At 40.7% G+C, this 19,670-nt stretch overlaps 1 long non-coding RNA gene across 1 annotated transcript; it reads left to right on the top strand.

The window, feature by feature from the left end:
* The first annotated feature begins 3,370 nt into the window (after window positions 1-3,370).
* On the top strand, window positions 3,371-17,195 carry LOC309968413. Its single transcript, XR_014326571.1, has 3 exons — window positions 3,371-3,451; window positions 4,756-4,807; window positions 16,505-17,195. It is a non-coding gene; the product is annotated as an uncharacterized lncRNA (long non-coding RNA).
* Window positions 17,196-19,670: the final 2,475 nt, after the last annotated feature.

Here is a 19,670-nt window from a genome sequence, read left to right as displayed (position 1 = left end):
TGGTGGCGCAGTGGTTAAGAATCTGACTGCCAATGCAGGGGACACGGGTTTCAGGCCTCGTCCGGGAAGATCCCACATCCCGCAGAGCAACTAAGCCTGTGCACCACAACTACTGAACCCGTGCTCTAGAGCCCACGAGCCACAACTACTGAAACCCCCGCGCCTAGAGCCCGGGCTCCACAACAAGAGAAGCCACCGCAGTGAGAAGCCCGCGCACCGCAACAAAGAGTAATCCCTGCTCGCGGCAACTAGAGAAAGCCCGCGTGCAGCAACGAAGACCCAACGCAGCCAAAAATAAATTAATTAATTAAAAAAAAAATAAAATAAAATGGAACTTTCCCAGCAAACTCACTTTCCCCCACTTTCTGTCTGGGGGACCACCACCTCAAGGTTTTGGAGTGATCTCTTTTGCTCTGGGGGATCTGTTTTGCTCTTTGCTCTTCCTTAGGCCACTGTTGCCCATTATTTCTTCCTATAAAGGTTGAATGATTAAGGGCCTTGAAAACTGTAAGCATACTTGCCCCTTTACTGTCAAACTTCTTGAAATATTTGTCCACACTCGCTGCATTCAAGTTGTTACTTCCTGTTCACTTCTCAACCCAGTGTAATACGGCTTCTGCCCCCAAACTTACTACTGAAGCTGTTTGCATCAAGGTTGCCAATTACTGCCCTGGTGCTACATTTGATAGATGTGCCTCCGTTGTCAACCTAATTCCTTGTAGACTTTGATATTTAGACCACTTCTTCTACTAGAAATAAATCTTCCCCTCAGCTTCTGTGGCCCTTCTTTATCTCACAGGCTACTTCATCATATTGTTCTTTCTAGGCTCCTTTTTCCTGCCTTTTAAAAAGTGTGTCTGTTCTTCAGAGTCCTGAGTCTTCTTGTCTCCTCCCTCTATGCCCTCCTGTAAGCAACCTCATCGATTTCCATGGCTTTCCTTACCACCTCTATGTCCACGACCACCAGCTCTGATTCTCCAGCCCCATTCATCACCTGAGCTCTCAAGATGTGCTTATCTAGCTGCCTCTTGAATATTCCACATACACATCGACTTCAACCTGCCTGGGACTGAATTTACAAAAATGCAAACAAATACTCCTTTCTCTCTTTTTTTTTTTTTAGCGAATGGTACCACTGACCATCCAGTTACTCAAGCCTGAAACAAAGATACCAGTCTTGACTTCTCTTTCTTCTTTATTCCCTAATCAATATCAAGGTTGTCAATTCTACTTTTGAAATATTTCTTAAATTCCACCACTTTTTCCATCCTTTCTGCACTATTATGGTTCAACCCACGATGATATCTCCCATCGATTTCTGCAGCAGTCTCTAAACGGGTTCCCTGCCTCCATGCTGGCCCCTCTCAAATCTGTTCTACAGGCTGCAGCAAAATTCCTCTTTCTAAGCATGCAAATTTAATCCCATGGCTTCCCAACTCTCCTGTTCATGTGTCTCCACACTGCCCTCGACATTAATTCCAATCTCTCTCACATGGTTTAAAGGGCCCTTTAGCGATCAAGCCTGCTCACCGCTGAAGCTCCATCTTTTGCTACCCACCCTTTCCTTCTGCGGTGCTTCTCTAAGTTCCCAGACTGTGTCAATTCTCTACCTGTGGACTCCGGCCATCCCCATGAACCTGCTCCTCTCTAACCAGCCTCTCCTCTCTGCTTATGATCTCTGCGCCCTCCCCCCTGCAATTTATTCATCCAACATACTTTTTGAACAATAACTATGCACTAGGCATCGTTCCCCATGCTTAGACCACAGCAGGGAGCAAAGCGGGCACATCACTGAGTTCCCGAGGCTCAGAGTCCACTGGACACTCAGAGAAACCAACTTAGGCCATTGCAGTCCTTTGAAATAAGAGCGGACACCGGGAGCTCCAAGAGCCCCGATGAGGGCATCTCACTCAGGCTGGGAGCAGGGAGCTTCCTAAGGGCGGTGTTATTTAGAGTGTTAGACCTGAGACGACATAGAAAGGTAAGAAGCCAGGGAGTTTGTGAAAGACCTCAAAATGCAAATCTTTCTTATGTCTTCTGCCTTTTCTTCTCCCTTCTCACTCCTCTAACTCTTGTCCCTCTCCACATCCCACTACCTCCATTGTTTAAATAAACACTTTTTTCCTTCCCTTGTGGCATCCGTTTTTCATGCAGACGTTCCCAGCTCTTCAGCAAACCCACCAGCTCCCTTTCTTCAAGTCTCTCCTCAAGGCGAAAATGAGGAAGCCTCATCCCTTTATTGAAGCCCCATCATCCATCTCTTGGACAAAGCTATCAGCTAACTTATAGCTAACGAAGGGCATGCCCAGATGTTCTCTTTTTATCCTTCTGCTGTACACGTTTTTCCAATCGTCCATTTGTCTGATCATATTTCCTAATTGTCTACAATGTCAAATTGTCTATAAGAAATGGGCAACCCATGATCTCCCCTCCAAAATAATACAGCACAGATCAGGTTAAGAAGCCTTCTCTCAGAGCCTTGAGATTCCTGTCAGACCTCAGGCTCACCACAATAGCCTGGTGGTAAGCTTTCTAGACTTTCTTGAGCCATAGTTATACCTCACATACAGGAAAAATTAATGATCAGCTAACCCCACAAATCTCTCAACCTTCTACTTTTAAAGGGTCATATCATATCATGTTAAAAAGAATTAGGCCCCTTAGGGCTTGTCATTTTACATAGTCCCTCCATTCAAGAATGGTTCCCATTTTAAATCTAAAATATGGCACAAACGAACCTATCTACAAAACAGAAACAGACTCATAGACATAGAGAACAGACTGTGGGCAAGTGGTGGGCAGGAGGGAGAGGGATGGACTGGGAGTTTGGGGTTGGTAGATGCAAACTATTACATTTAGAATGGATAAACAGCAAGGTCCTACTGTATAGCACAGGGAACTATATCCAATCTCCTGTGATAAACCATAATGGAAAAGAATATAAAAAAAGAATGTCTATATGTGTATAACTGAGTCACTTTGCTGTACAGCAGTAATTAACACAGCATTGTAAATCAACTATGCTCCAATAAAAATATACATATAAAAAAGAATGGTTCCCATTTTAAAAGATTTTAATAAGATGAGAAATATACTAGGATAAATTTGCAGTCTCCCCACCTCCCACCCTCTCCCAGGGTAAAGAAGAGGGTGGCCTTACCTGTGATTGGTCAGTGGCTGCAGGTGACTCTGCCTTGCATCAGGAATGTCATTGTTTTCCTCACTCACTACAGCATGAAGATGTGGCAACAGGGCTGGTGCTGATATATAGGAGGAAGCTAATCATTTCATTCTTTTGTTGGAACATTTTCCTACCCACTTGCAAATAATCTTCCCTTTCCTTTAACAGTTTCTCTCTGAAGACACCAACAATAGCACTTGCATGAGAAGAGCTGCGGTCGGAGCCCAGGAGGAGACAACGGGAGGCTGGGACCAGGGGTCTGGGCTAGAGGTCAGTGTCCACTGGCTTCTGGCTAACTGGCTACCAGTCTCTCCAAAGGGAGCTCTTAACAGAGGCAGATGGAGACTTCCATTTAATTCCATGTGGTATAAAAAAATGTAATTGTTTCACCCATAAAGGCAGTCATGTTTCTATAACAATGGCTTCATTCAGGGCTGTCGAGAGTCATGATTGCCAATTCTTTTGGGGACTTTATGAGCAATCATTTTCTAGGTCTGAAGCAAAAGAAGAATCAGAACACAAGGCTCTCTTTTTCCATTTTTGTTTTCAAAATATAAAAAGAGACATCACCTGAGTGCTTTAATCATGAGCACCTTTGTGATGACACTGGAAGCGGGGGGTGCTCTATGCATCTCTGACCTGTAAAGTCTTAGCACTTTAATCACTTCTGATGCCCTTTCACAGAGAAATTAACAGGTCAATAAAGACAAGTCATAGAAGGGGCAGGTAATAAACCAAGATGTGGATACTGTTACATACCATATGGCAACTCTTGATAATACAGAATGGCTGGAAATTTCAAGAAAAGACTCATCCATTCTGAGAGAGATTCTATGTTTATTGTTCCCTAACATTTCCAGTATACATTTGGAAATTTAAGAGCAGAGCTGCCATATATGGGATCTGATCAGAGGGGTGAGTAGGGCTGAAATCAGACAGGTTCCTTGGCCAGCAAGCCTTGCACCCTGACTTCCTCTAATTCATATATATGGGCTAGTGGAAGCTCTGTTTCAGAGAGTAGATAATAGAAAATTAACAAATAATCTAAATATTCAATAGTAAGATACTGGTTGAAAAATAAATATAAAATCATTGGGACTTCCCTGGTGGCGCAGTGGTTAAGAATCCGCCTGCCAATGCAGGGGACATGGGTTCGATCCCTGGTCTGGGAAGATCCCACATGCCGCGGAGCAGCTAAGCCCGTGCGCCACAACTACTGAGCCCATGCGCTACAACTACTGAAGCCCACGTGCCTAGAGCCCGTGCTCCACAACAAGAGAAGCTACTGCAATGAGAAGCCAACACACCACAACTCTCGCAGCAACTAGAGAAAGCCTGCTTGCAGCAATGAAGACCCAACACAACCACAAATAAATTTTAAAAAATCATTAAACAAAATCATTAAAGCAGTGGTATATATGAATATAACTACATGGAAAAGCAGGTTAAAAATAGAACATAATATATAACCCCATTTTTGTGAAAGAAATATATGTAAATACACAGAAATACAAACATATACTATATATGTGTATATGTATACAGTCATGAAGTCTATCTATTTATCTATTCAGGAAAAAAAATTGGAAGACACACCAAAACGTTGACTGCAGTTGTCTTCATCTGGTAAGTTTTTGAGAGACGTGACTTTTTTCTTCTGCTGAAGAAAGTGTACTAACTGTGTGTGTGTGTGTGTGTGTGTGTGTGAGAGAGAGAGAGAGAGAGAGAGAGAGAGAGAGAGAGATGGTTATTTTTTATGCGATTAAAAAAAAGTTAAAACCCCAAATAATGGATTGGGGCTTAAAAAATAACAACTAATAATATCAATAGTTACTTTAAAAGAGATAATTGTGAACTAGAAACCTGAAATAGTGTTTAAAACTACCTGGGCAAGTTAAAAAGAAAGTCTAAATGGTCTGAGGACAAAGTATTATTGACTGTTTGATTTGTCAGTTTTCCAACTGTAATAACTGTGGCTTTATGACAACATTTTCATAAGCCATAAATAGCTGTTAAAGTGAATGATCAGTTTAGAAAGGTAATTATAAAGTAATTCCACCTCTGATATTGATTGCGTTCAACAATTCCATTCAGAAGAGTAATATTATATTCCCTTTAAGCCATTTGTTACTACAACATTCAAAGAGATATAGTGTATAAAGGAATTATATATTTTGGACTCTGCATTAGTTTTATTAGGAAAATGGGGGAAAGGAGGTGTGTTTAGATGTGGCTTCCTTTCCCTGACTTCTCCCTTTGGAAGAATTGCATTCTGGTTAATCCCTGAGGTAAGAGTCTGAGGCTAATATTTATCAACACATATTAGAGTGTCTACCAGGCATCATATTGGTACATTTAACATTCACACCAACCCTGTAAGATAGGTATTTACCATTTAAGAGACAAAGGCTCAGAGGAATTTCCTAACTTCCCCGTGGTCACACAGCCAGTAAGGTGGTGGTCCCAAGATTCATACTCAAGACTTTCTGACACCAAAGACTCTGCTCTTTCCAATTAGGCCACAGTTACAACAGCCCATGGTGATAGATTGCATTGTTTTTTAATATTATTCAATCTCCCCTTTTCTGTAAGAAGATTATACATCCTGCCCATCACCTTTGGTCCTGGTTTGATGGCCTGCTTTGGCCATTGGAGTGTGAGCAGATGTGATGAACACTACATACTTTAAGAGGCATCATGGGCTTCCGTGATCTCACTTGCTCTTTTCCCTCTGTCATATGAATGTCCCAAATATGGAAGCTCCTTCAGTATGGGTCCCAGAATGTGAAGGCTCGTGGAGCAGAGCTGAGCAGGGTCTCAGCAGCTGCCAGCACAAAGCGCCAAAACGTGAACAAATGTGCGTTCGTTTTCTATTGTTGCAAACAAATTACCACAAACTTAGCACCTGAAAACCACAATGTATCATCTCACAGTTTCTGTAGGTCAGATGTGTGGTCATGGGGCTATCGGATACCGTGCTCAGCGTCTCACTGGGCTGAGATCAAGGTGTCAGCTGCTGTTCTCACTGGGGTTTGGAGTTCTCTTCCGAGCTCACTGGTCATTGACAGAACTTATTTCCTTGTGGTTGTAGGACTGAGGTCCTCTTTTCTTGCTGGCTGTGGGCCAGGGGTTGCTCTCAGTTCCTAGGGGCTGTTCTCAGGTCTTTTCAGTGTGTCATCTTTCATCCTCAAGCCAGTAATGAATCTCCCTCCTGTCAAGTCTCTGACCAGAAGACACTCTGCTTTTAAAGGGTTCATGGAATTAGGTTAGGTCCACCCAGATAATCTCCTTATCTTCAAGTCAGCTGATTCATAAAGAGGAGGTCCCAAGGAAACCAGCAGCGCCAGAGCCTGTGCAGCTGCCAGCTCCGTAAGGGGGTCTGGTGTGGTGCTCCTGGGGACCCTGGATGGTGTGGGAAGGAGCTGGGCAGGAAGGGCCAGCGTCAGGACAGAGGAACACGCAGGGACTGGACCTGGAGGGCGGGGAGCCCAGCACAATCTGCACAATCCCTTTTCCATGTAAGGTAACACATCACAGGAGTAACACCAAGGGATGGAGACCATGGGGGCCTTCTTAGAATTCTGCATAGCACAAAGAGAGAACTGTGTTGAAAGCCACAGAGACTTTGGAAGATTGATTTTTACTGCACCAAAACTGACTAATGCAACTGGCTACCTGAAATTGTATGTCTGTGTATATAGAAAAAGGCACATGTATGGACACCAAGGGGGGAAAGCAGCGGTGGGTGGTGGTGGTGGTGTGCTGAATTGGGCGATTGGGATTGACATGTATACACTGATGTGTATAAAATAATGACTAATAAAAAAAATGATGTTAAAAAACAAATAAAAAAAAAAGAAAAGGGCACAATTCATAACGGGCAGCTCAATGAATTTTCACAAAATGACCACACCTGTACAACCACCACCCAGATTAAACAAATAAACTAAAACAAACAAATAGACAAAACGCAGAAAATTATTAACAACACAGAAACCCCTTTCCATTTCCCAGCCCCTAAGATAACCACAATCCTATCTTCTAACACCATAGATTATTTTTGCCTGCTTTTGAAATCTTACAAATGGGTTCTATTAATACTGCCTTCTATTAATACTGTATCTATGAATTTCACTCCTTTTTTTGCATGCAGTTTTATTTCCCTTCCTGTATAATGTTCCATTATGTGGATATTCCACAGTTTTCCGTTCTACTGTTGTTGATAGGCACTTGGTTAGTCCCCTCTCCTTCCTTCCTTCCTTCCTTCCTTCCTTTTTTCTTTCTTTCTTGCTTTTCTTTCTCTGTCTTTCTTTCAGATGCCTTTATATCTTCGATCTAACCTTCCCTCTCCCTAAAAAGGAGGGAACCCAATTTCCTAATGTCAATAACTTTCAAAGTTAATGTTTAAGAAACCCTCTCTGAAAGATTATTTGGAAAATCCCAACGAATGGATTCAGACCAAGAACGTAGGGAACTGAAGCAGGGGTAAAAAACAAGATATGATTTCATACCCTTAGCTTATCTCAGGGCAGAAACTGCTTGGACGAGACCAAGGTCATTTCAGCCATCACTCTGAGTGGAACCACGCAGTGTAGTGGGAAATGGAGTAGGCCTGAGGCACCATTTAGGGCTCTGAATTGGTTCCTTCTTCTAGCTGATAACATTGGCAAGTCACTACCTCTCTGAGCTTCATTCCCTCCATCTATCATGGAGGCAGTGGTAACCTTCCATTGAGATGTTTTGGTTCCTTCTAACACTTCTACCCCTTATTTGGAAAGCAGCAACACATTTTGCCCCAGCCCCAGTGCACCATCTGTTCTCTGGTCTTCTCTGCCTTGCTTGTGCCCCAGAAAACTGGCCTCTGTAGACTGCATCACCTGGTTCTCTTATTGATTTGCTTCGAACTGGGTTCATCCAATGGAAGGCACTGGCAAGACATTGGAGGGAAAGCAGGGAAAGAGGTTGGATTATTCCCCTGCACACATACAGCTCCCTCCCTGCCTCACTGTTGTTCAGGGGTAGCTGCATTCCTCCCAGGCCACAGCTCTAGTGACCACTTGTCTCCAGACACCTTTGTCCCTCTTCTACTTTTTTTAAAAATTAAAAAAAAATTTTTTTAAGATGTGCCACATATTTTATTTTATTTTTAATTAATTTTTATTGGAGTATAGTTGATTTATGATGTTAGTGTTAGTTTCTGCTGTACAGAAAAGTGAATCAGTTATACATATACATATATCCACTCTTTTTTAGATTCTTTTCCCATACAGGTCATTACAGAGTATGGGTAGAGTTCCCTGTGCTATACAGTAGGTCCTTATTAGTTATCTATTTTATATAGTAGTGTATATATGTCAATCCCAGTCTCCCAATTTATCCCTCCCCCTTCTTCCCCCCACCCAGTAACCATAAGATTGTTTACTACATCTGTGACTCTATTTCTGTTTTGTAAATAAGTTCATTTGTACCATTTTTTTAGATTCCACATATAAGTGATATCATATGATATTTGTCTTTCTCTGTCTGACTTACTTCACTCAGTATGACAATCTCTAGGTCCATCCATGTTGCTGCAAATGGCATTATTTAATTCTTTTTAATGGTTGAGTAATATTCCACTGTATATACGTACCATATCTTCTTTATCCATTCCTCTTTCGATGGACATTTAGGTTGCTTCCATGTCCTGGCTATTGTAAATAGTGCTGCAATGAATATTGGGGTGCATGTATCTTTTCAAATTTCTCTGGATATATGCTCAGGAGTGGGATTGCTGGATCATATGGTAGCTCTATTTTTAGTTTTTTAGTCCCTCTTCTACTTTAAACTTAAAGGTGATCATGATTTCTCATGCACTGGTAGTCCACCATCCCTTGTTTTCTCTACCCAGTCCCTATCTCTGTAAACAGTCCCTTTATTACACTGTCTTCAGGCTTAAGCCATTTGAAGTGGATCAGCCTTTCCTGCAATGCCCCTGATACTAGAGGAGGGAGCCTAATCATATTGTCAAACATGATGGGGAACCGGAAACAGTATCAAAAGCTGGAGGCCTACTGTGGAGAACAGTATGGAGGTTCCTTACAAAACTAAAAGTAGAACTACCATATGACCCAGCAATCCCACTACTGGGCATATACCTTGAGAAAACCATAATTCAAAGAGTCATGTACCACAATGTTCACTGCAGCAGTATTTCCATAGCCAGGACATGGAAGCAACCTAAGTGTCCATCGACAGATGAATGGATAAAGAAGATGTGGCACATATATACAATGGAATATTACTCAGCCATAAAAAGAAATGAAATTGAGTTATCTGTAGTGAGGTGGATGGACCTAGAGTCTGTCATACAGAGTGAAGTAAGTCAGAAAGAGAAAAACAAATACCATATGCTAACACATATGTATGGAATCTAAAAAAATAAAAAGAAATGGCTCTGATGAACCTAAGGGCAGGAAAGGAATAAAGACGCAGACCTAGAGAACGGACTTGAGGACACGGGGAGGGGGAAGGGTAAGCTGGGACGAAGTGAGAGAGTGGCATGGACATATATACGCTACCAAGTGTAAAACAGATAGCTAGTGGGAAGTAGCCACATAGCACAGGGCGATCAGCTCAGTGATTTGCGACCACCTAGAGGGTTGGGATAGGGAGGGTGGGAGGGAGAGGCAAGAGGGAGGAGATATGGGGATGTATGTATATGTATAGCTGATTCACTTTGTTAAAAAGCAGAAACTAACACACCATTGTAAAGCAATTATACTCCAATAAAGATGTTAAAAAAAAAAGCAAAAAAAAAAAAAAAAGCTGGAGGCCAAAGAAAACCAGGGATTTAAAGAACCAGAGAGATGAGATGGAGAAATGATGAATCATAGTGGAGTCATGTGAGCAGTTTCTATAGTCTCTGCTAAGTTCTTTACATGCATGGCATTTAAACTTCACAATAACCCTATGAGTTAATATAATTACCTAATCTACAGGTGAGGAAACTACGCCTTAGAGTGGTTAAGTAATTTGTTGAGATCACTCTTTAGTAACTGACAGAGGTAAGATTTGAATCCAGGACCTTTTACCTCCCAAACCCCTGCTCTTAACTAGAACAGAAACTTACTTTCTATTGCAGAAACAAGAGCTGTGGTTGACTGCTAGCTTACATACTTTCAAGACTTAGTATGTGGCATGGCTGTGTCTCAAAGACACATATGGGACAGATAATTTGGAGATATTTAGCAAGTTTATATGAGTTTGGATGAGTACAGAGTTGGAAGGTCACGATGGGAGCAGCTGGCATCTCTTCTCTGCGTCACTTTCTGCTCTCAAAGCTTTGGCAACTCCCCATTGACCCCCAAATAAAATCCAGCCTCCTTTTCCTGTCCTCTAGGATTGTCTGCAATCATACTATAGCTTCCCTTTGGGGATTATCTCCCACCGATCACACACTCAACTTGCTCTGATCAAACTGACTTGTTCTTTGTGGTTCACTTGTTTTTTCATGAAGTTGCCTTCTCTCTATTTTTCTCCTTTGAAATCCTCTTAAGCCTTTCTGTCCCACTTCAAAGCTACTTCCTCCAGACAGATCTTTTCTTATCACCTCCGCCACAAGTTACCACCCCTCCCTCTTCTGAACATTGACAGCTTTGTTTACACTACTTTCTCTGCACATATCATATGCTGCTTGGACTTCTAGTTGCCTACATTCATCTATCTTAGACGTTAGGAGCTTAGAGGATGGGGAACACAAAGATGAGGAAAACAAAACCCCTGCCCCCAGGGTGGTAAGAACACAAAGAACTGTAAATACCAATGCCTCTGTATATTTGGGGACTTTACTTTAGGCAACTGATAAGAATTGGGCATGTAAAAGAGTAAATGTTCACATATAGTTGAGGGAATCCGGGAGGGTTTCTTGGATAAAAAGACAATTGTATGTACCTGGAACTCTGGTTGGGCTGTCCACCATCATAAGTCGGGGGAGGGCATTCTTTGGAGAGACAGAAGCCTAAGACAGCTTCAAAAATGTTGCTTTCATTGAGCCTCCCAGTATCTCTGGTAATTAATGAAACTAGTAATAGTGTCTATCGTTTACTGAGTACTTAACACACGCCAGACATTGTGTTAAGTGCTGTTTGTACCTTATTTTATCTAATTCTCGTAAGAGCCTCCCCATTTTACAAATGAGAAAACCAAGGCTTAAAGAGTTTTGGTAACTTGTCCAAAGTGACCCACTTAGTGGCAGAGCTGAAACTGATTAGAAAGTCCAGAAGATGAAATATGAGGCCACATTGCCTTTCTTGTTACAACTTGATATAATATATATTCCTTCTTTATACATCTACCACCAATATTCCAGAGAAAATTCAAACCCTCAAAGAGGTATATGGAGCCAACATAATCCTCACATAATATTTATAAACTGACAAATTTTAAGGAACCTAGTTATTTACGATGGATGTCTGAGAGTTCTTTTTAAAAATAATATTTCAAAACAACGTTCCATTTATCTTCTATTATATTGGTGCATTAAAATTATGCCTCTTTAATCTTAGGTACAAAACAAATTCCAAAATGTCTTTTAGTGATATAGGTTTTCTCTTGAAATATTTTCTAAAAATAAAATATGGTCCCACAGTAATTATGTTAATCACCATTCAAATCATGGTCTCTATTTAAATTCACAACTGTATCTAGTGACTTAAAAAAAATTGGTCTTTGATATTTTTATCAGGATAAAAAAATGTCCCAGTGCCTCCCAAATTTACAAATGACATTATAGGATATGGGCGAAATTTACCAAAAACAATGAGCTTCCATTTTCCAGATGCTCGAGCAATGAGCATTAACATTGGAGTTTCTTGGGTGCAAGTTATAAGCTAGTACAAGCTGAAAAGAAAATGTCAGTATTTTTTGTTTCTTCTCATAAAACCTTTTTTTCCCAGATGTTATGAAATGTTTCTGTGCCCAGTGTGGGAACAGTGATGAATTTTCATATTAACAAAATATGACCGTGCATCAAGATGTTGACAATTATGTGACGTATAGTCTTCAACCCCAGGATGAATTGAAGAGGCAGTCACCACACTGCAGTGTTAACAAAAGAGCACTGACGTAAGGTCAGCTTGAGGACAGATTGCTAGCAAAATCTGCTAGAAAAGTGAGAGAGAGAGATAGAGGGAGGCTTCCAGGGGTAGATTATTTTCTTCCAATAGGCAGAAGGATGGCAGGTGTTCACAAGTGTGGTACCGCCAATTAGGGTGCTCTTTCTCGGGCCTCTCGGTGGATGCCTTGCTTTGGTGCAGAGAAGCAGCTCTGGAGAACTACAGGAAATGTTAGCTTTAGTAGAGACCGCAGTGCTAGAGATCTGGGGGAAAAAAGTTACATCTGAAAGACATAAAGTTTGGAATTGTCGGGGCTTTGGTTCTGTTCAGAGCTAAAAGTAGCCGGAAACGAAAGGGCAATGGAAAATGGAGTCCTTGCAGTTTTATCCAATCGCTATTGGATGCATGCATCAACATATGGACTTTTGGGCAATTAACAAACAGTTTTTCAGATCATATATTCTTGTAAGAAATATAGAGGGCTGAAAACATCTCCCAGAATGACCACAATAGCCTATTGTTAGACTTGACAGAAATTAGACCATAAAATGGGCAAAAGTTTGATTTGTTTGAACTATTTTTCACTCCCTAGAAAATACCGCCAGCATCATGAACATCAGTGGTCTGATAAATATAACGTATCTCACGGAACAAGACTTAGGGTGACCAACTATCCTGGCTTTTCTGGGACTGAGGAGTTTCCCCTGGACATGTGACTTTCAGTGCCTCTGAAACCACCACTAGCCTGGGGTAGTACCAGGCAAACATAGATGGTTGGTCAGCCAACAATAAGATCACATGTTTCACTTTCTGTCTGATAATGCTAAATTGATATGCAATTTAAAAGTGCTAAGAAAAACAAAAAACGGCTCTTTTATTTTTAAGCCACTAACTTCTATTCCATTTTTTATATTACAGATTTGTTGGAAAACTAAATGATTTTTTTTTTAGAAATAAAATAATGCAATAAAATATTACCTTCTTTTATAAACTGAAGATTTTTTTCATAGCTTATAAAGAGTGATTCAGTCATTTCATTACTTTAAAGAACATGAAAGCTTTTGCTTTAAACATAGAACAAATAAATAAACCAACCCCAAAACACGAAATGCTATGACTCCTGAAAACTAATACACTGAAAGAGAAGATACAGCGATATGGGCAAGAGCTATTGCATTGGTGATGCCCGTGATTCTGACTAGGGCTCTGTCCTGTGATGTGTTGAAAAGAAGGGCTCAAAGAAGCTGAGAAGCAGCGTTGTATTTGGGGATACAGCAGGTAGCTGCACATATGGATTGATGAAAGGAAATGATGGGATGGGTTGAGCTGCTCAATGCCACTTCCTCATGCTTGGGCCTCCTTGACAGAGGACAAGCTGCAACTGAAGTGGGAAGAATAGGGGGATAGAACCTAGAAATGCACACCAAGACCTGAAGATCATCCTTTTTTTTTGTTTGTACTTAAGAGCAGGGCTTCGGGCAATTCTATTTATTGCATTAGAATTTAATAATAGCTGAGTGGTTTTAAAAATACATTTTAGAAGGAACATTGCACGTTTGTGATTCATGCTAATTTAAAATATAAGGTGTTCTATTTTCATTCCTTGCTTTTATATTGTGCTAATTGTACCTAAATGGAAAATGTTTAACTTTTATCAAATGAATGGAGCTGGATACAAAGCAAGATGGCAATCGTGGTTTCGATTTCTTTTAGAGGGCATATTTTACATACACCAAGAAAAATTAAGTAAATTAAATTTACTAAATGTTACTAGTGTAAGTTATTTCCAGGTTGGAAAAATAGCAAATTTTAATTTTATTTTGTATTATTTCCCATTTCTCTAAAATGAATGTGCATTATTTTTAGAGTAGAACTAATAGTCTTTCAGTAAACATTCTTCTTCAAGAAAAATGAAACATTTTGATTACTTTCATTTTCTCTGTTAGAGAAAGTGATAAATTAATAAGCATTTCTTGACTATTGCATACAAATAAAGAAGGAGGCATGATCAATACCCTCAAAAAGTGTAAAATGTATCAGGAAAGGCAGACTGAACCCGAAAAAAGAAAATCATAAATATTAGATTGTGATAATAAAAGTCAATGTTATTCAAGGTCATTCATTAAAAAAGCAATTTTAGTATTATTTTGTGCTGTGTACTACCTCATACATATATTGGGAAAAAAATCACTGATTATTAGAATCTGCCTGCATTTTAGAGTACAAAATATGTTCCAGAAAGTGCCCCCTTGCAAAAGCTTTATACATAATTTCCCAAAACAGCATTTAGTCTAAAATAACCCAATTTGCCCCAAACATCGATGAATGCTCACCCTATCCATAATCACTTACAACTCTCCATTTGTCATTCATCTCACTCACAGGTGTCTGTGTTGAATCTCCTTATTTATAGAGTCAATGGAAAACCAAACCAAATGTAAAAGGAGAAGAGTTTGCAGAACTTTAAAATCATCTTTGGATTCTAATTGGATCTACTTTGATTACAATTCTAATCATCTTGAGTCAGTCATTTTCATTTTGAGCCGAGATAGATCACCCATAATGTGATACTTCTCTTTATTCATCTGTAAAATGGAAATAAAGCTGATCACATAGAATGAAGGTGATGCTATATCTTCCACTTGCTGAGAAAAATTACCTTCTCTAAAAAAAGTCTTTGTGGGAAAGTTAAACATCAAAACAATTATAATGATTGGCCACTAAGTTTTTAAAGGATAAGATAGTCTTTTTTTTCTCCGCACCCAAATAAATGGAAACATTAAAAACAAGAGACTGTTCCCTAATTAGAAGAACCGAAAATAGTTTTTCACTTTCCCTAAGAAATCAAGCTTGTTATTGTTACTATGCCAACAGGTTGTCAATTGAAGACTAGAGTTTCTCTGGTCTGCCTGATTATTGAGCAGAAGGAAATAGCACATTTTATTAGTATTATTTTTATTTTAAAATAAAAAATCAATGCCTTTATGCTCTCGAATGGTTGGAATACAGGTACAGTAATAAGAACTACACTGCAAAACAAATTTGGGCACTAAATAAGGGAGCTAGGCTCAAGGCACATAGTATGCCATCTGTGACCTGCTGGTAGCTGGGCAGTGATCTCTTGGTTGTCCTGACTGGACTCTGAGTCCCTTCACTTGGCCTTGTTGCCCTCTCCCTGGTGGGAAATACTGGGTCAGTAATAACGTGTGGATGAAACTCCATTCCCTCACCAATCAACAAATACTTACTGAGTGCATACTACATACCAGGTACTATTTCAGTACCTGACACAGTGTTTGAATAAATGGACAAAATTACTACCTGGACTCACATTCTTGTGGTAGAAACAGGCCAAAACCAAACAGGTTAAACCCATACATAATATCAGATAGTAATAGCAGCTATGAAGAAATATAAAGCATATTAAGTATTAGGAAGATTTTTGAAAGAAGAGGGAAATCCTGAAAAACTAAAAGCTTCAAGAAAACCATAATATTTTAATTTACCTATAACTAGGCCTGATAGATGTAGATTACATATGCATATACCAGTACATCAGCCATTTTCTTTAAATGAATATAGATTGAATAGGACCCTCTATGTGTCAGGTACTCAGATCATTGCTGGGAAAAGTGAGACATGGACTCAGATCTAGAGCTTAAAATATTCAAGGCCCTAATACTGCTAATGGAATCCCCAAATTTGAGACCTCCAATTCTTTTAGGACTCTATATTTTGTCCCTCTCTTGAGTAAATTCCTTAAAGTTTTCCAAGTATGCTTTATTGCTCTAAAAAATGCCTTTGGGATATTTTCATGTAGTTTCTTACAGAAAAAAGAAGGTTCAACTTTTCACTGTCTAGCTTACCATTTTACATAGAAAGTTCTTTTGTGGAACTCACGACTTTGGGAGGTAGTAATGGAAGAAGATATAAGTGAATTTTGAAAGAATTTGAACAGTTTTATGAATGGCAGATCCATTCCTAGCAACTAAGAAAACCTGAAAGATTTGGAGTGTGCATTCTTCTAAGGAGCCTATAAAACAGAGGTTGCACTGTGGGATGAAGAGAATTGGGAATGGCATACAGTTAGGAAGGAAAACCAAGCCCTCCCTTCCCTGCTGAGGTTATGCTGGCAATAGATGACAGAGCTGCAGGAACACTGGACCACCCACTGTGTCAATTCCTGTGTTCTTTTCTGACTGTATTTATTCTTTATTGTCTCATAAAGAACCTTGCACTGACTTGGCGATTTTGCTGGACAACGCGTAGGTGTTATATTTTTTGCGGCCATAAAACAACTGCAGCGATTGCGGTAAGCGCACTTAATCTGCTTTTTTTCATGATCAGCGTTGGGCATGGATTATAATTGTTTGCTTTCTTTACCTGGATTGAAGATCATATTCTGCAAATAATTCTAAGGTGCTTTATAAATTCTGTATACAGCCAAATAGAAATGTTTGTTTTACAACAATAGCCAGGGTTGAGCAAAACAGGGTGTTCACACCGAACTCTTGGGAAATCCTGATTCTAGAAACTTGCGCAGATACATTTCTAAGGGTTACAAGCTGTTCCCTTCCTCCTCTAAAGTTTTTTGTTTGTTTGTTTGGGTTTTTTGTTTGTTTTGTTTTGTTTCAAGTACTTGTTAATCTTCAGACCATCAGGGTCATGTCCTATTGTCCTTGAGTTAATCTTGCTATCCCGGATTGGAACACGACTGTATTGTGTCAGGTGCCTTTGAGGAAGAATCTCATCAAGCTGAATAGTTGACAGAGTTGAGACCTACAGCATTTCTGATGAAACCTTAGGGAAAAACTATTCACATAGGAGCTTGTCGGGCTCTGAGCCCTGTGCCCAGACCTCTCTTTTCCACTCGCAATCCTCCACGTACCCCCATTAATTCTCTTCACACAGAGGCGTTGTGGTCCTTTCCAATTCAGAGAACATTGCAATAGGAGAACCATTAGCACGAGCTCTGGGTGGTGGAACATGGTGTTTCAGCCCATTTCTTCTGACAGTACGGCCTGTACCAGAGGCGGGCAGTGGCAGTCCTTTGGAAGATCCTGCCAGTTGGTTAATTAGTGGCAGAACCCACATGTGCACAGGGGATATTATGACATTTTCCCTCTGAAAGATTATTTCTATTCACATTCTAAATTCTGAAACATTGAAGTCAAAATGTTAATAAGCTAATGAGCCTATCATTTTTTTTCAGATTTGGAAACTGATTTTATTATATTGTAGAATTAACACATTCTCCTTTTCCTTCTACATTAATTAACTTATTTTGAAATGTACAGACTGTGGAGATTGTGTAAGCTGTAATTTACACCATCTCAGCATTGCCCTGGGCTTGCTTCAGGTTTACAGCATTGATCTGCCTCATTCAAGTTTTCTTTGTTTTCCTTAATTTCCAGCCATGCCTGGATATGGGCTCTTCTGCCTTTCTTTTTTATTTATTCACTTCCACAATCCAGACCAAGGCTCAGCTGTTTCCTTTAGCTGCCATTTAGTCCTCAGAAGAGCAAGGCTCTACGTTGACTTTTGAAATACTTGTCCGCCTTCAGTACTTCACCAGTTTATATTATTTTGATCAGGTCATCATGACATACTGCATCATTTCTTAAGTTGTTTTCTTACATCCCTGCCTGTAAATCTATTTGATTAGATATAAATGGCAGAGTCACTTTGGCCTTACATTTGAATAAAATCTGCTCTCTCGCAAGCTGTGTGTGTGTGTCTGTGTGTGTGTGGTGAAGGCTGGTGGTGGGGTGATGGGGTGAAGAAGAAAAGCTAGGGAGAAAACATTCTTATGCCTGTGGTATCAGCAGCTTCTCCCAATCCAAGGAAGGATTTGAAATATACCCTCAACACCCTTGCCCTTCAATTCCTGAAAGACTCTGGAATCGAGTTGGGCAATCTCCCGTTGAGAGAGATTGCTGGAAAATAGGGAGGTTCCCCAGAAATTGCTTACAGAGGAGCCTGGGTTTCTCTCCAAATGTAGGCAGTCTTGGGCTGATTGGCAAAAAAAGTAAAGAGATTTCTGGAAGTAGGAATTTGCTCTGGTAATGCCCCACACCTGTCCAGGCTGTTTTTTATTTTATTTTAAATTTCAGGCTATTCGAAATGGTTAATTTTTCAAAACTCCTCTGGAACCTGTATCATGTGGGGAGGAGGGAAATAATGGGCGAGAGAGGGATGATATAGACGTTCAAATATGATTGATTGAAAATGTATGGAAGTGAGCAGGTCAAGCTCTTTCTTTTCATTGATGGTGAATGATCTGTACACAGTGGAAACTCAGAAAACATTTAATTTAAAAATATTTAATGTTTATTGCTTACCAAAAATCTTTTGGTGGGGATAAAAATATATATAAGCTAAAATGTTTTAAAGTAACTTCCAGAACTCTATAAAGCAACCATCAGGCAGAGGTGGACTAACCAGCACTCAGCAAGACCCAAGCAAGGGATGGAATGAGGAAGACAGGAAAATCCTGCTTAGCACGTTCTTCAGGGGCCACTGCCTGGGCAGTGAACTGGCATCTCCCATGTTCCACCCTCATTCGGTTTCATGACCCCAGGCTTTGAAGGGTCACCTTGAAAAATGATCTCAGCCCCAGATGCCATGGTCACTGACCTGGCATGACCTCTCCCACATCTGTGTAGGCCGCTGAGCTGAGGAAGTTTTCACACTCCCGGATCCCAGTAACTCTGTGGGTGTCCCTGTCCTGGTTAGGATCTTCTCGTAGGCTCTTGTCCTGGCTGACCCATGCCTAACAGGAAGCATGAAATCGGGCAGAAGCTATTTGCCTCTGTACGCAGCAGATGAGGTCTGGAGTTAGTCTTGCAGATGTAGACAAGAGATCCAGAAATCTGGGGATAATCACTATGTGACCTGTGCCATACCAGGCCCTTCTGTATGTCTGCGTTTATGCCTTGGACTTCCATTGAACATGGAAGTGCCTGATGTCCCTCCTTACCCTCAGCTCGGCTGGCTAGCTGGGACACACCACCCTGCCTCACTTTTTTTTTTTTTTAATTTTTTTTAATTTTTTGCGGTACGTGGGCCTCTCACTGTTGTGGCCTCTCCCGTTGCGGAGCACAGCCTCCGGACGCGCCGGCTCAGCGGCCATGGCTCACGGGCCCAGCCGCTCCGCGGCATGCGGGATCTTCCCGGACCGGGGCATGAACCCGTGTCCCCTGCATCGACAGGCGGACTCTCAACCACTGCGCCACCAGGGAAGCCCCTGGCTCACTTTTACTCAGCCCTGTTGCGTTGTCTCCAGTCTTTCAACAGACTGATCACATGGCTCCACTATGAATGCATGGGTCCCACTTCCCGGAGTCCTGCTTCGCATTGTTCTGGTGCTCCTGTGGGTACCTACCTAGGCTGGA

The sequence above is a fragment of the Leucopleurus acutus genome (genome assembly GCF_964270905.1).
Source record: "Leucopleurus acutus genome assembly, chromosome: 11".
Classification (NCBI taxonomy): Eukaryota; Metazoa; Chordata; class Mammalia; order Artiodactyla; family Delphinidae; genus Leucopleurus; species Leucopleurus acutus.
The sequence above is the reverse complement of the archived record's forward strand: the minus strand, read 5'-3'. Positions and strand labels throughout refer to the sequence as shown.